Source organism: Hemicordylus capensis, chromosome 3, assembly GCF_027244095.1.
Source record: "Hemicordylus capensis ecotype Gifberg chromosome 3, rHemCap1.1.pri, whole genome shotgun sequence".
Classification (NCBI taxonomy): domain Eukaryota; kingdom Metazoa; phylum Chordata; class Lepidosauria; order Squamata; family Cordylidae; genus Hemicordylus; species Hemicordylus capensis.
Window position 1 is genome coordinate 341,236,935 of NC_069659.1, and position 18,096 is coordinate 341,255,030.

The 18,096-nt window shown below is 44.7% G+C and overlaps 1 long non-coding RNA gene across 1 annotated transcript in view; it reads right to left on the reverse strand.

The window, feature by feature from the left end:
- Positions 1 to 372: 372 nt before the first annotated feature.
- The window catches only part of LOC128352027 (uncharacterized), a 35,116-nt gene continuing 17,392 nt past the window's right edge, over positions 373 to 18,096 (reverse strand). Inside the window, exon 3 of the long non-coding RNA XR_008320177.1 lies at positions 373 to 2,850. This is a non-coding gene — a long non-coding RNA (uncharacterized LOC128352027). The remainder of the gene's footprint in view (positions 2,851 to 18,096) is intronic.

Genomic DNA, 18,096 nt, shown 5'->3' on the forward strand with positions numbered 1-18,096 from the left:
TTCTGCCCTGTCCCATCTGCCAGAGCTTCCCTTCTGCTCATCTTTGTGTCCTCTGACAGCTATTAGTAATGCTGTTCTTCTAGTGGATCTGGAAATAGTGGTCATTGGTATAATATCCTTGGGCAGACTGCAAAGCTGGCCCGACAACACCGTAGGATGGGATGTTGTACTTTTGAAGCCATAACTGAGCCTGATAGTAACTGATAGTAGGAGGATTCCCCGCACCCTTTTCTTTTCTTTCTGCTAGCATTGCTTTTTGGTTTTAAAAGATACTGATGAAGCTGTCTGGATGTCTCAATTCTACCCTACAGTGACACCAAGAGGGTGAAAAACATATACTGGATTTTAGTGAGTTCACTCTAAGAATACATGTCTTAGTAGAGCTGCAGCCTTTATTCAATTTACTAGTTAGACTAATACATTAAAGCTCCTTTTAATAGCCTAGGAGAAGCATCCCAGATTACTCAGGAAATGCATTTTTTAAAAAGGTTAAATACAGGAACCATCTTAGATATCCCTCCTTTACACAGAAGGGAAGGCCTCTTCTAAGAAGGTATCTCTAAAAACAACACACACACACCCCTCAAAACTATTGTATGCAAATCTACAGAGATGTGAAAAGCTGCCAATTCTATTCTTAAGTGAAAGTGGAACTAGACATTCAATAATAGCAAGATTCAATGCAGGGAAATGTTGCAGGAATCAGGATTCAAATTAAACAGGGGGGCTGTTTTTAAAATTGTACATGACAATAGATAATGGACACATGAAACAACTTCACAATGAATCAGATAATTGGTTCATCTACCGAGTATTCTCTGTTCTGTGTCGACACCTGGCGACCACAGAGCCATGTGGTTTTCTTTGGTAGAAAACAGGAGGGGTTCACCATTGCCATCTCCTGTGCAGTATGAGATGGAGCCTTTCAGCATCTTCCTGTCTTGCTGCTGCCCAATATAGGTGTTTCCCATAGTCTGGGAAACATACCAGCAGGGATTTGAACCAGCAACCTCTTGCTCCCTAGGCAAGTCATTTCCCCACTGTGCCATTAGGTGGCTTGTGGCTTGCTTGAACTGGATGGGTAGTAAAGACCCCAAAGCAAGTCCTGCTTGCTAACTATATACAGTAACTTGTTGCAGTGGGTGGATTTAACCCAGGCTTTGTCTCAAAGGAAGCCCACGTGAGGGGAAGAAAAAATGCTGAATCATCATCTCTCTTGTTTTCACCCACAAAGACTGCTCCTCAAAACTCTCCTAGTAGATAATACATTGCCACCACACCCACTTATCAAGACCTTATTCCCCCCTGGCTTGGGTAAATTTCCAGGGAAACTCTCTTTCTCTTTACTATTGTAAAAGTACACAAAAACCACCACATGCAAGCCTACACATGATGAGAAAACTTGGTAGAGTTGCTGAACAATCAAATTGAGGCATATTTGCACCAGAGTACATTTCCAGCCCCCACCTCCCTGAGTTAAAAATCCACTCAAAGAGGCTAGTTTAAATTGCAAAGAACAAAAAAAGAAAAAAGAAACTTTATTCAAAATACTACAGACTGTTTCTGTCTGAGGCTTTCCCAGCTTTTAGTTACAGATAAAAGGAACACTCAGTAGCTGCAAGAATACTTCAAAAAGCACGCTCAGATGATATTGGGGTGGCACACTTTAAAAATCATGCTTACCCAGTTGCAAAGTACATAGATGTAAGAATATACAAAAAGCACCTTTAAGAGTTTATAGAGACTTTTGCAATGCCCATGTGCAGGCTAAGCGTTTTTAGTTTAGTTGCATTACAGATAAAACACCATAGAACAGTTGTAAGGATATGCAAGGCACACAAAAGCAAAAATAAGTTTCTGATGCAAACTAACTAGCAAACGGTTAGACTAAATTTCCTAGACTAAATTTCCAGAAGCCAAAAGCCCTGGTTTCCTTCCCCCTTGAACTCACCCCAAACTCCAGAAGAGAATTCAAGCTTCCTGCAATCCTGTCTCTCAAGGATCTGCAGGTGTCCTTCCATGAGAGAAAGGTCTGAAACTGCACACAGAGTGGATTCTCTGATACTACTACATGTTCTGCCATGAGTAACAAATTGATGGCTGGACCAATTCTCCAAGTTAAACACAACCAATGCTATTTAGATGTGTTTCTACCATATGAATTTTGAGAGCTTTCTGGCCAGCCATTCTGGAGTTATATCATGGGGTTTAAAAAAGAGGAGTACTAACATAACATCAGCCACCTAATGGTGCAGCGGGGAAATGAATTGACTAGCAAGCCAGAGGTTGCTGGTTCGAATCCCCATTGGTATGTTTCCCAGGCTATGGTGTTTCTCATCAGACAGCGGTGATATATGAAGGTGCTGAAAGGCATCATCTCATACTGTGTGGGAGATGGCAATGGAAAACCCTACAGTATTCTACCAAAGACAACCACAGGGCTCTGTGGTCACCAGGAGTTGACACTGACTCGATGGCACACTTTACCTTTACTTTACTAACATAACATAAGAACAGTCCTGCTGGAGCAAGTCCAGCCCACCAGATGCCTCTGGGAATCCAACAAGCAGAAGATAAAGGCATGCCTTCTCTCCTCCTGATGCTCCTCTGCAACTGGTATTCAGGCAAGATGCCTCTGAGCCTGGAGGTGGCCTATAGACATCAGACTAGCAGCCATGGTTAGACCTGTCCTCCATGAATTTGTCTAAGCCCCTTTTAAAGTCATCCAAGCTAGTGGCCAGCACCACATCCTATGGCAGAGAGTTCCAAAGATTAATTATGCTCTGTGTGAAAAAGTACTTTCTTTTGTCAGACCTAAATTTTCTGGCAATCCGTTTCATGGGATCCATTCTAGTGTTGTGAAAAAAAGAGAAAAAAAGAGAAAAAACTCCATAAGGCTACGCACATGACTGGAAGGTGGAGAGGGTGGGTGGGCTGTGGGAAGGCTGTGCAGAACTTACCTTGCCCCCAGACAATCCTTCCATATTGTTGGGAAGTGCAGGCTGCGCTCCCACACAATCGGATGTCTGGAGGCTGGGACAATGTGTCCCTCCCGACCTCCATGTATCCCACAGTGAACTGCGCGATGAGCAGTGGGGGGATACCCCTGTGTGACAGGAAGAGTTGCCAACTGTCCCGCCCTGTGTGGGATGTCCTGACTTCTGGGAAACGCTCGTCTTTCTTTCTTTCCACACTATGCATAATTTTATAGACCTCTATGCTGACGTCCCTTAATCTTTGAAGAAAAGATCCATAGAATGTCATGAGGAAAACCATTGTCTGAATGATTCTAATCTTTGTAGGTATAGACACGTCACAGCATCTAAATAGCCTTTCCAAGGCCTTCATTGCAACCCTACCAAGTGCTACTCTGTGGAGTATTTCTTGACTGCTGGATCTTTTACTGTTGATGGTCGATCCTAAAAAGCAGAAGCTATCCACCATTTCAGTGTCTTCATTATCAATTCTGAGGCTGGTTGCTGTACCTGTTGTAATTAGTTTAAACTTCTTTACATTTAGTTGTAGTCCCATTTTTTCACTATGCTCCTTGACTTTCATTACTAGAGTACTGATCTCTTGCATATTTGCACACGGTTTCCATTATTCCTAATGGAAGCAGTGCATGATGTTCAAGAGTCAGCAGTGCTGGTACTGCCCTATTGTATATAAGAACATAAGAACAGCCCTGCTGGATCAGGCCCAAGGCCCATCTAGTCCAGCATCCTGTTTCACACAGTGGCCCACTAGATGCCTCTGGAGAGCCCACAGGCAGGAGTTGAGGGCATGCCCTCTCTCCTGCTGTTACTCCCCTGCAACTGGTACTCAGAAGTTTCCTGCCTTTGAGGCTGGAAGTGGCCTATAGCACTCCAACTAGTAGCTGATGATAGACCTCTCCTCCATGAAGTTATCCAAACCCCTCTTAAAGCCATCCAGGTTGTTGGATGTCACCACATCTTGTGGCAGAGAATTCCACAAATTGATTATGTATTGTGTGAAAAAGTACTTCCATTTGTTGGTCCTAGATTTCCTGGCATTCAATTTCATGGGATGACCCCTGGTTCTAGTGTTATGTGAGAGGGAGAATTTCTCTCTATCCACATTCTCCACACCATGCATAGACCTCTATCATGTCTCCCTGCAGACCTCTTTTTTCTAAACTAAATAGCCCCAGGTGTTGTAGCCTTGCCTCATAAGAAAGGTGCTCTAGGCCCCGGAAGTGCAGCAGCATTTCCGGATGATTTAGAACCCTGCCAGGGTGCAGGCAGGTCTGCACTGCTCATGTTGTGCTGTGGGACATGTCAGCCATTTTTTTAGCCTACTTTCCTTAAGGAAAGCAGCTTATGAGATCACCCAGCTTCCTGTGTGTCTGTGTCCATGTGTGTGTGGCCCCTTATCAACTTCTCAATGCCTGGAATCATTTGGACTAAATTTGGAACAGTTGTAGAGATGCATAGTCATGGTTTGTGATGATGTCAGCCACCCCAATTCAAGATGGTAGATGCATGAATTATGAGGCACAAGTGGACTCAAATGTGGTACAATTGTAGTAACACATAGGGACACCTCAATGGCATAGTTTGTGATGATGTCATCCCCCCAATTCAAGATTGTAATTGTAATTGTAAACCGCCCTGAGCCATTTTGGAAGGGTGGTATAAAAATCAAATAAATAAACAATAAATAAGATGTCAGACATATGGACATTTGAGGCACATGTGGGCTAACTTGTGAACTGCCTAACCAATTTTTTGTTACAACTCTAGTGACACATAGGGACACCTCAACATCATAGTTTGTGATGAGGTCACCCACCCCAATTCAAGATGGTGGGTGTGTGAACATTTGAGGTGGAAGTTGGCAAACTTGTGAAGATGGTAATTATCAATTAAGATTATAGTGAAAGGAAAGTAGGCAGATTAATTCTTACTAAAACTTCTTGTTTGTTATTCAAAATACCAACCGTGTCCTGCTTCCTGTTCTCTCAGCTTAGCACACCACTCATCTCCTGAATGCAGCTGAGTAGGAGGAGAGCCTTCAAATCTGAATGTTAACTCTGGACGTTCAGAAAAATGTTTAGCACTTTCTCTTCAAAAACATGAGCACAGGCCTTTAAAACATCTGAGTGTTCCAGCATGGACAAAAAAGCCAACAAAAAAACCATCTGTCATCCAACAGCTATCACTCTGTCAAAATGCCCCAGAGCAGAATTCCTTTCCCTAGTTTGAAAACAGTAGTAGTAGTAGCAGCACCAGCAGTGAGTGCTACAGTCATTCGACAGCAAGTATTTTTGGAAAGTTGACAGCTGGCTTGTCAGATGTTAATGCTGAAGTACTTGTTTGTATGTTGCAACAAGAATATGCTGAACATTTATTCCTGCATTAGCGGATGCAGGGCCTCCTCAAGACTGTGGGGAACATTTAGGCCAGGCTGTGCCACTTCCATTCATGTTAACCAGCCTCCCACTGAATATAAATGTTTATTGTGCCTATTTTTGTTCATATCGCACAAGGTAATATCAGTGCAAACATCTGCCTCTGAAAAACATATCACCCACTAACATCCCTGGGGCAAAATTATCCCCTGTAAGGGGGAAGAAATGCTGGTTACAATAAGAGCGTTTGATGAGATGTCACTTTGACTATCTGAAGATTTATTAGCAGAAAAGAAAGAAAGAAAGAAAGAAAGAAAGAAAGAAAGAAAGAAAGAAAGAAAGAAAGAAAGAAAGAAAGAAAGAAAGCTAAATCTTCCAGTCTTCGTATCTTTCATTATTGCATATCTTACACAGCAGTGTTTGAGGACTCATAGTCAGACAAATTCAGATTAGATGCAGAGCTGGTCTACATGTTACACCAGTAGTCTGGAAGCTTCCAGCCTTCAGGGAACCATTTCATGTCAGTTCACCTACCAAGGAATCTGTGCCTTGGAACCACTGTGGCTTTAGGAGGATTATGGGTACTGGGGCAGGGGGAGGTTCTAGAGTCCACATTCAGACCAACACCTGGACAGTGCTTGATTTATCAGGGAAAAGCTAGGGCAGCCTTTAATCAAATCCCCAAGTCCAACTCCCTGACTCCCCCTAGTTTTAGTTAAATCATGCCCCCCTCCCAATAGGCTTCTAAAAACAGTGACTGATTTCCTAAGGAAGCATCTACATGGCAGGAAGATGCACCAAAGCTGCAGAGAGTAGGGACGTGCAAGAAACAGATTTTGCATTTTGTTTTGAGCTTGAATCAAAACACAGATGATCAAAACATTTCACTGAAACAGTGGTCAGACTGGTTGTTTTGTCAGGAAAAAATTCTAAACATTTTGAGTGTTTTGGCCAAAGGGGACAATGGGGAAACTCAAAACACCCTATTGCTCCCTATGGGTAGCTCCTAAGGACACCAAAGTGGGTTGGGTAGTAGGGTATGATGGGTGCTACCTACCACCCAATCCACAAAAGCAATGGGCAAGCAGAAGCTTTTAAACAAATTTTAACCTTTTCCCAAAAAACCCATAGAATCCTATGGAGAGTTTGGGGAAAAGTTAGAAATGTGCTTAAAACTGACCACTTGCCCATTTCTTTTGTTGTTTGGGTGATAGGTAGCACCCATCATGCCCTACTACCCAACCCACTCTGTTATTCCCTAGGATCTACCCATAGGAAACAATGGGGTGTTTTCAGTGTCCCCATTGTTCCCTATGGCCAGACCAAGGTGGATGCACAGTATGCACACACGAGTTTTGCATTGCAATTTGCAATGCATTTTGCAACCCTTCCTTGAAAAACACTGCAGAAGCACACAGTAAAAGGGAATCTGAACCTCCCAACTCAGAACACACATTTCAAACACAGGCCAAAAATGGCCAAAAAAGAATCACCAACCCAGAATCCATTGCCAGCCACAGTGCTGCAGTAACATCACTGGAACAAGTTGTTCTCTCTCACACAATTATGACTTCTTACATTCCTAGCATTGCAACAGCTGCCACCGCAGCACCCTTAGCAGCAAGCTTAGCCATAAGCTCAATTAGAGAAACTTCAGCCACATTTTGACTTGCAATGTGGATTGTAGAACAGACCAGAGCAGTAAGTGAAGCACAGGTTAGCCTCAAGGCTGGCCTTGGGCTCATCACAGCAATCACTAAGAAATATTACAGAGATAGAGAGGAAAGAGAGCTGCCCCTGTTCATTTCTCGCTACAGCACTATCTCAAAAACAAACAAATCACAACCCAAGGAGGAAGGCACCCATGTTCTGCCATTGTCAATCTGAGATCCAGCGAAGCCAGATAGATATAGCAGCAATAACACAGCATATTATACTTGGTGCTGAGAAAAACCACAAAACCAAACCTTTCTTCTTCCTCTCTTGATGTATCCATAAGGGTGCTCTCTTCCTCCCAGTCCCTTTGAATACATTTTGAAACTCCCTCCTTTTGGGCTCCCCCCCTCCTCCCAGCCAATGGGGTCACAGTTGCCCATAAGAACACTTGATTTGTATGATAACAAGCCAACCAAGAAGCAAGGAGATCACAAGCCAACCACAAACTAGTGCCAGAAAACCAATCAGCAAGGGGAATACAGGCCTCTAAAATGGCACTCAAAATGTCAAAACATTTAGAATCCAAACAGGGTTGTTTTGATCTGAGCTTGAAAGAAACCCTTCATTTAAAGGGTTTGTTTTGAGTTTGAAACATTTCAACATTGAAATATTTTGCACATCCCTAGAAGAGAGCTTTCTTAGCCACACAGCACTGAGTGAGAAGTGGAGTGATTTTCTCCAGTCTCTGCTTCCTCCAGAAATTCCATGTCACCTGAAAATATGTCCCTGAGGTTTTTGCAGTCCTCTGGGACATATTTTTGGGTTGCACAGGGCAATTCCAGAGGAAACAGAGAAAAAAGAAAGATAACTCTCCACACTTTGCACTGTGGTACTCTGGAAGTCTTGCACAGCATGGGTGTGTCTTTCCAGCATGTGGACTCCCCTAGTTAGAGTGTCTTTCAGTACCCAATGAGACTCCAAATACTGAAAACAACATATATTGTAGACAAAAATAAATAATTGGCATATGTTGTCATACTTGAGCAACAACCCTAAGAAAGCCTGCTTTGCCATGAAGCACAGCAATCCACTCAGCGCCCCCCCCCCAACCCAAAAAAGGTGGAAGGAAACCAAAATGGCACCATGCTTCCCTAGGAGAGCTGGTCTTGTGGCAGCAAGCATGATTTGTCCCCTTAGCTAAGCAGGGTCCACCCTGGCTGCATTTGAATGGGAGACTTGATGTGTGAGCACTGTAAGATATTCCCCTTAGGGGATGGAGCCGCTCAGGGAAGAGCAAAAAGTTTCATGTTCCCTCCCTGGCTTCTCCAAGATAGGGCTGAGAGAGATTCCTGCCTGCAACCTTGGAGAAGCCACTGCCAGTCTATGAAGACTATACTGAGCTAGATAGACCAATGGTCTGACTCAGTATGTGGCAGCTTCCTATGTTCCCTTCCTAACAAAACAGGAAGAAAGTAGCAGATATTTGAAAGGAAGGAAGGAAATGGGAGTGTGATCTTAGCAGGAAAAAAGAGTAAGAGGAGGGAAGAGCAGGACACCATCTGGTTCAATGCTTCAGGCAGCAAAATGTCATGATCCTTCATAAAAAGGGGAGGGGATCACTGGTAGTGGGGAGGCCTTATTAGACAGGCTTGGCCACCCAGCTCCTGAGCTTGATGATGTCATTTCCTGTCAGGATAATGGGATGAGTAATTTTCTTTGTCCAAAGGAAACTACAACACAAGAAACTATGCTCTTCAGGAGTGTCCTTTCAAGCTCAAGAGTTGGGCAAGCATGTTTAATGAGCCCTCGCTGCCACAAGTTGTTCTCTTCTCTTTAAACTGAGATATTATCCATACAACTCCCTCCACCCACCAAAAGGGGTTTTGGATTTGTGTTTCCCAAATGGCAGACCTTATGCTACATGGCAAACCATTCTAGAAATTCAGTAAAACCTTAGTCCTAATAGCAGCTATCACAAATCACAATGCATTGTGGGAGTTTCCAGAATTAAGCCACCTTTTTGATATGGGGAACATGTTTGTTTATTTCCATCCCTTCAAAAAAAAATTTTTGTACGCTCTTTCTGCATAGGAAAATATGTTTATCAATAATAAAAAGGTATATATTTACATTTCATATGGATGTTATTGAAATTACAGCAGCTACTGTCAGTCATTCAAATCTCTAGAGCTAAAGAGATCTCTGATGGTAACCTTTTCTATGGCATTGTAAATAATGGGCAACAAAATCGATTTCACAAGAGAGGCTGAGACTGCATCCTAGATTCAAGCAATCAAATATTCACCCGTCTGATTATTCAAATAATTAAGAACTGCCTTCACTTTTCTTGGGGAAAACTGAGAAATCTGAAGTCAAAACACAGGAAGGGGTATTTAATATTTAGCTCTTTGTCATCCAGAGAGTCATTAGACATTAAGATCAATGTGACAAGGTGACAAGGTAGACTGTGCTAGTCAAACAAAACGGAAAGGTTTTCAGTGTGATTTTTTCTTTTCTTTGCTCCAAACTTCCAAGGAGAGGTAGCTGCTTTTGGAAACTAAGGACAAACTGTAGGCCTTGATGCTGGCTAATCATGGTACCTCTGCCATCAGTTACCATGCTCTGAATGATTTCCTTTACTGCAGGATGAAGTAACTGGAAGTCTTGGGCACAATCCATTCCCTCCCATTTGCTTAGGGACTTCCGTCTGCAGAGCTTCACTGCTTTGGGGAAGGGATCACAGCCTAGTGGTAGAACATCCCGTTGACCTGCAATCCCTGGCATCTTCACATAAGGCTGGGAAAGATCCTGTCTGAGCTGCCTGTCAGTGTAGATGACACTTAGCTAGATGCACCAATGATCTGATTTGGTATATTTTTATTTATTTATTTAACATATCTATATATACTGCCCAAAACGCAGGTCTCTGAGGTATAAGGTAGCTTTTTATGTCCATTGAGGGGATCCACAGAGCTTTCTACTCTGCCCTTTCAATTGCTCCGCTGACCAAGCCATCAATTGGGCATACTACCGGAAGTTTGCTTGTTATACATGGACCTCCAGCATTTCACATAATAATAAAATAAAATAAAATAAAAACAACTACCTTAACCCACATAGAGCATCTGCATGCTAGTATTTGATTGCTCTCCTTACCCCCACCACAGCTCCCCTCACCTCAGAGATCTCTCCACCCTCACCTGAACCGCACTCCTGCTCCTCTTCCTCCATCCGGTTGCTTCGATCCCTCTTGGTCACCCCTCTTGGTCACTCCTCCATCCCTTTATTCCACCCCCCTCACCCCTCTTGGTCATGGCTGCAGTGTTGCTGGCTCCTATTGGCCAAACTGCAACCCCCTATCTCCAGGGATCTCCCCACCCTCACCCATGCCCCACTCCTGCTCCTCCCCACAGGAGCAGCAGCAGCAGCAGCTGATGATGACCAAGCCTTTCCTCCCTGCCGCCACTGCCATGGCCACTCGTTACTCTCAGGCTGCTGACAGGCCCAGGTCTGTCTCTTGCCTGCCTGCCTTCCTCTGCCAAAAGGCTTGGTAGCCTCAAAAAACAGCAGTGGTTGACTGGGCACTTCCTTGTTGCCACCACCACCATGGCTGCTTGTTCCTCTTAGGCTGCTGTCAGGCTCGGGCCCATCCCTCACCCTTCCTTCTTCCTCCTTTTTCTCTTGTTCTCTCTCCTCCACTAGCTCTTCCCCTCTGTCTTTCTTCCCCTCCCCACTCCCTTCCTTGTTCATCATGTTTCCTCATCTAATTCACACAGTGGCAGCCTCCTTCTCCAGAAGGGGCTCTTTCCTCCCTCACGACCCCTCTCTTCACAGACCCCTGCCCATTATCCTTTCATAGATTCCTCTTCTCCACAATCAAGAACATCTTCCAACCAGTAACAATTGCATTCCAACTGACTTTAACCATCACACCTCCCTATCTGCATATTCCAACTGACTTTAACCATCACACCTCCCTATCTGCATATGGAATCCCCACTGCTCAATCACTCCGGTGCCAAAGGCTCCTCCTTCCTATCTGCAGATGGAATCCGCACTGCCCAATCACTATGGTGCTTCTGCTATCACAGGCTCCTCCTCCCTATCTGCATATGGAATCCCCACTGCCCAATCAATCAATCAATCAATCATCTTTATTACGGACAAAGACCAGCACAACCACTGCCCAATCAGGTGCTTCTGCTCATGAACTCTCGTGAGAGCATGGGATTAGTCACGGGTATGCCTTAGAGAAATATATATATATATATATATATATATAGAGAGAGAGAGAGAGAGAGAGAGAGAGAGAGAGAGAGAGAATAATGTACAAATGTTATAAAAGCAAAAATGGATAAGACCCAGAAAAACAGTAAGTGTCAATTATGCAAGGAAGCAGATGAGACAGTTGAGCACCTTGTATGTTGTAAGAAAATCGCACAGACTGATTATAAGGAAAGACACCACAAAGTTGCTGCAATGATCCACTGGAACTTTTGCAAGCATTACAAAGTGCCAGCAAGCAAGAATTGGTGGAATCATCTGACTGAGAAGGTCACAGAAAATGAAGAGGCAAAAATCCTTTGGGATTTTAAAATACAAACTGATAGGCATTTAGCACACAATACACCTGATCTGACAGTCATCGAGAAGAATCGGGTTCTGATAATTGATATTGCAATCCCAGGGGATAGACAAGTCAATGAAAACAATTGGAGAAAATAACTAAATACAAGGACCTTCAGATTGAAACTGAGCGGTTCTGGAAAAAGAAAACAATAGTGATGCCAATAGTTGTTGTTTCCCTTGGTGCAGTACCAAAAGAACTTGAACACCATCTCAACACCTGGGGCATCAATAAAATTAACACTTATCAACTACAGAAGGCCACACTACTTGGGACAGCACAAATACTACGACACTATCTTTAATTTTTCTTCAGTTATCCTAGACACTTGGAAAGGGCCCGATAATTAAAGTAGCAAATCCAGTCAATAACATCTGGTAGACTGTGTGTAAATAACATCATCATCATCATCATCATCATCATCTAGCCTCCCAATAACAAATGTGATCTGGGCAACTCACAGCAACACCAAAAAAATATACAATTAAAATATACACAATTTAAAACAAAACTTTAAAACATCAAAACTAGGATCTTAAAAAAAATAAACTTTAAAATGTCTGGGTGAATAAAAAGGTCTTCACCTGGCACTTGAAAGACCATAATGATGGCACCAGGCAGACCTCATTGGGGAGCCTATTCCATAAACAGGGTGCTACCACTGAAAAGGCCCTTTCCCTAGTGGCCACCCACCGCACCTCATTTGATTCGAGAACTCTGAGCAGGGCCTCCAAAGACTATCTTAAATCCAGATAGGGGCATTTGGGATAAGGCAGTCTTTCAGGTAACCTGAGCCCAGACTTTGTAGGGCTTTCAAGGCTAAAACCAGCACTTTGAATTGGTCCCAAAAATGGACTGGGAGCCAGTGCAGCTGACAAAGCACTGATGTGAGATGATCATGCCAGAAACAGGAGAGAAGAGGAATGAGCCACTAAATCAGGGATTCTCAACCTTGGATCCCCAGATGTTGTTGGACTTCAACTCCCATAATCCCCAGCCTCAATGGCCTTTGGTTGGGGATTATGGGAGTTGAAGTCCAACAACATCTGGGGACGCTATTGGAAGCAGTAGAGGCCTCACTATCAGCTATGGCCAGTTGCACTGGAGGACATCCAGCAAAGGGTGCCCAGCTGAGGGCCAATATGTGTGTATTGGGGAGTGGCTCAGGGGGTGCCTATATGGACTTCCTTTGCAAATCAAGGAAGAGATGGATCATGCTGCACATTTCTGGGAAAAGATAGTTTAATTATAAATATGTTAATATGTTAATGTGCTTTAAACTATGTATGAAAGATGATCTGGTTCTTAGACAGATGTGTGCAGACTTGCCAGAATTTAAAAAGGGGGCTCCTGATTTTAAGGCTGCCTTCCTTGTCTCCCTTGAAACCTAACTTTGCCATTGGTCTAATCCAGTTTCACTCTCACTCTGTTTTTCCCAAGCAGAGCTATCTGCAGCCAAGATCAACTTTCCTAGCAATCAGCTTGCTGTATCAAAACAAAATATTTTGATAGACAGCTCAATTCCTCTGCAAAAGAGATCAAATTTCAAAGTGGGAGGCAGATCAGGATGGTATCTGCAGAGGCACTTGAAGCACAGCTTCAGAACACACACACACACACACACACACACACACACCCCTCTTGTCAGACCTTGGATGGGTCCAGAGAACAGCAGTGGGGACACTGGTCAGACCCCAGATCAGGCAGACAGAACTTAGGGATGAGAGACAGAAGCAGGTTGGAGAAAGGGAAAGGTGTCTGTGTGGCTACTCTCAGAAACATGCTGTTCAGACTGAGAAACTAAGCCTGAAGCAATAGTTATAAAAGGATATCCAGGGACCTATTAGTTCCCCAGATCATCTAGCCTGGCTGGGCTGATGAGCAGTAATACCCTCTCTGACCATCACCTAGGTGGTGCTGCAGAGCAGCAAATGTAAGGTCAACAACATTGTATGAGAGCTGTATTGTTGGCACAGGAAAGAAACTTTTAGACCAACTTGCTGCTGCCTTACACCTATAAACATTGTGAAAGTGTTGACTAGGTCAGGGGTGCATAATTAAGAGTCGCCAACTGGCCTAACCAGTGTTTGGGTCTGAAAATCTCATAAATGTTTGTCCTCATTCCATTCATGTTCTTAGATCCTGCCATGGCTCCTCCTTGTTCCCTTGCAGAGGGCAAGTATTTCTTAACTCAAAGGTTGGTAAGACAGCCACACTCAGAACTCTCAAGCTTTGCATCACAGTTGCTAGAAGCCCTCCTTTCTATGTCCCTATCATCTAATATACATTAGGTGGCCACAAGAAACAGGATCTTCTTTGTGGGAGCACTAAAGCTATGGAACTCTCTCTCTTTCTAGGGAAATTTAGCTCACTCTTTCTTTACTGGCTTCAAGACACCAGGGCATGGCGGGCCTCTTTTGAAGAGATAACCTATTCCCCCCCCCCCCGTTTTTGCTGCTCTGATGAGTTACTGCTAAATAATTTTTAGCAGATTATTTTAAAACTAACTTAACCCATGCAGAGCATCTGCACGCTAGCACTTGATTGCTCCCCTCACCCTCTGCCCCCCGCTCACCTCAGAGATCTCTCCACCCTCACTTGAGCTGCACTCCTCCTCCTCCTCCTCCTCCTCCTCCATCCAGTTGCTTCCATCTCCTTCACTTTTCTTGGTCACTCCTCCACCCCTTACTCCATTCCCCTCACCCCTCTTGGTCACGACTGCAGCGTTGCTGGCACCTATTGGCCAAGTTGCAGCCCCCTATCCCCAGAGACCTCCCTATCCTCACCTGAGCCCTATTCCTGCTCTTCTCCACAGGAGCAGCAGCAGCAGTTGCTCAGGCCCTTCCTTGCTGCTGCTGCTGCTGCTGCTACCACCACCACCATGGCCACTCATTCCCCTCAAGCTGCTGACAGGCTCAGGCCCATCCCTTGTTTGCCTGCTTCCCTTCATCAATGTCCTCGGTGGCCCCAAGCAACAGCAGTGATTGACTGGGCCTTTCCTTGCTGCCAATAGATGCTGCCATGGCTGCTCATTCCCCTCAGGCTGCTGACAGGCTTGGGCCCATCCCTCACCCTTTCTTCTCTCTTCCTCTTCATTCTTTCTCTCTCTTTGTCTCTCCTCCACCCAATCTTCCCCTCCCTTCTTTTTTCTTCTCTCTCTCCCTTCCGGAGTTAACAGATTTTGTTCATCTTGTTTCCTCATCTAATTCACACAACAGCAGCCTCCTTCTTCTGAAGGGGCTCTCTCCTCCCTCATGACTCCTCTCTTTGCAGACCCCTGCCCACTATCCTATCCTCCCTATCCTATCCTTTTCAGACCCCTCCTCCCTATCTGCATATGGAATCTCCACTGCCCAATCACCACGGTGCTTCTGCTCGCGAACTCTCGCAAGAACTGCCACACACAGGATTAGCCACAGGTACGCCTTAGAGAATTATATATATATAGATGGTTGCTAACATCCAGACTAATGTTCAGTGTGTGTATCAGGGGAGGGGTGATTTTTATTGGGCTCCCTTTTTAGAGTCCACTGTTCCTCCCAAAAAGTTGTGAGACCCTGAGGGATATATTTCCCCTGAGGGTTGTGAGACCCTGAGGGATATATTTTTGGGTGGCACAGTGGGCTCCAAAAGAAAGGGAAGATCTGTGAAAATAATCTCTCCCCTGTTTTGTGTGCAAAAATATTTTTCAGCTCACGCAACATTAGTCAGTTGATATGTTTTTATATTGTTTGGAATATGTTTTGTTTGCACACTCAGGGACTTCTAATTGAAAGGGAGGTTATAAATATATATGAGTGCATACATGTAAACAAATAACTACTCATATGAATGGATAAATAAATAAATTGCCACAGAGGCAGATTAGCATGCTGGGGTAGAAACATCTTCCCACTGCAGAAGCTCAGAGAGAACTGGAGCCCTTTCAAAAAAGATATCTGGGATGCCAAGTCACGGGAATAGTTGAACAATGCTGGAAAAATGAAAAATATCATGTTTAGACTCCTCATTACACTGAATGTATTCAAGCTTTTGGAATAATGAGTTCAACTGCAGATGTTGAAATGCATTATAATACAATAAATTCCTAGCTGATGTCTGATATAGTGAAGACAGGGTGGTTGGAAGAAGGGGGATGTTACCATAATCATTCCTACCCTAGGAGAATAATCACAATCAGAAACAAACAAAGGCCTTATGCTGCCTTCACAGTGATGAATATAGCTAAACTCCTCGCCTCCTGTCTTTATGTTGTAATATATGTAGGCCATCATTTCCAAACAATAATTCCAAACCAGACTCTGCTAGATCAGACCAGGGGTCCATCTAGTCCTGAATACTGATTCACACAATGGGCAAAGTATTTCCAGGAAGCCCATATGCAGGATAATGGTGCACCCCTGTTAAATCCAAGTGAAAGAGTTGGGGTATGTGAGGAGTTGAATCAGGAATATTAATAGCTTAATGAAATAGATATTACAAGCCGACCCCGCACAGAGCATCTGTTCGCTCTTTGGGGCCGGCTACCTCTCTCCCTCTCCATCCTCTGTCTCCGGCGGGGCCGAGTGCGGCCGCCGCCGCCAGCGGGCCGAGTGTGGCCACCGCCACCAGCGGCCTGGCCGGGCCCGCCAGCCGCTGCCTCGCATCCGTGGCCACGGGGCCGCTGGTGGCCACTTCGCATCTGCGGCCTGAGTGGGCCCGCCAGCCGCCGCCTCGCATCCGCGGCCTGGCCAGGCCAGGCCCGCCGCCGCCGCCTCGCATCTGCCCAGCCAGGCAATTCTCCTGGGTGTGCCTTAGCCAATCAGGCGCCCCCGCAGCCCAGCCAATCAGCTGGGCTGCCAGGACACACGTTCGAAAGACACACCCAGGCGAATTATATATATAGATATACAGAGAGGCAAGTGCAGTCTCCCTTCAGTGCTCTTGTTGCTGGCTGTTTGTTTGCCTCACCTCTACTCCAGGACTGGAATACAAGTAACTAAAGCCCCACCAAAAGCTGACCTGGATCAAGGAATGGAGTAACCAAAAACACCATAACCCCCACTGTTACCCCCACCCAGCAACTGGCATTCAGTGTCATACTGCCTCTGGAGGTCCATATAGTTACCATGGCTAATAGTCATTGACAGACTAATTCTCTATTAATTTGTCTGTTCCTTCTTTTAAAGGTATCCAATTCAATGGCCATCCCAAGAACCGGTGGCAGCAAATTTCATATGTCATAAAAATTTCATTTTATGAAGGACAAGTCTGTCCACAAAGCAGTTTACATAGAAAAAGATTAATGATGATGATAGCTCCCTAACCCCAAATGGCTCACAATAAAAAAACCACACATAAAGTAGACACCAGCCACAGCCACTGGTGGGATGCTGTGCTGAGGTTGAATAGGGCCAGCTGTTCTCCCCCTGCTAAATATAAGAGAATCACCACTTTAAAAGATGCCTCCTTGCCTAGTTAGCAGGGATCAATTATGGTGGGTAACCACCAGTTCCTAGCATTATGGGAGAGGAAGAAAAAACATTTTCCTTCTGCAACATTTTATGAAGTTCTGTCAAATTCCTCCTTCATCATCCTTTTTCTAAACTGAATAGCATCAAGAACTTCCCTCCTAGACTTTAGCCAATCTTCTTAGACTTAAGAAAGCTTAGTTTTAAGAAAAGGACCTCATGAAACCTTAGACCAGGGATCTTCACTGTTTTTCAAGCAGGGGCCACTTTGGCAAAAAACAAAATGTCAATATGATAGTTATTTCCCACTGTGTTGACCGCTAGACAGTCCTGCACTTTTCTCAGTGTTGGGAGGGCCCCTTAAGAGAGCCAGAGTCCTCTTTTAAGAGCTCTGTGGGAAACACATTGGGAAAACCTATGCTTCCCAGCACTCTGTGCATGCCTTACAAGATTGTGCAGAGGCTCAAAAGGACTCAATTTCTTTTAAAGGAATGGTAGTCTCCATATGGTGCCAGCAGGACTGTGCAGAGTATTCAGCTTTGGACGTGGCTTCACACAGGCCCAATAAACAGTGGCTGCACTCGCAGATTACACAAAACCGGAGTTGGAGGGGCCTCCAGTTCAAATTTGTGTACATCAAAATGCATGCCACTGCAGTTCTGACAGAAAATGAACCCACGGTTTCCCTCTCTGATTTTTATCTTCAGTTTGTAGTGAGTTTCGCCGCATGTGCCTCCAGTTCTGCGGTGCCAGAGTTACGTCCAAATGCGGCACCACAGTCTCACTCTTCAACAACTGGAGTTGAGGGAGGAAGCTCCTCCCTCGCTCTAGCTGCTATTGGCTGCCAGTGCTATCCTTCAGTCAAGAAGGGCCACACAGCCAGTTCCCCTTCCTTTCTGCAGTCTCGCTGACTATAGAGAGGGAGCTCTCCACTACATATGAATCTAGATGAGAGAGCAGGAGGATGGTGGGTGGAGGGGGGGAAAGCAGAA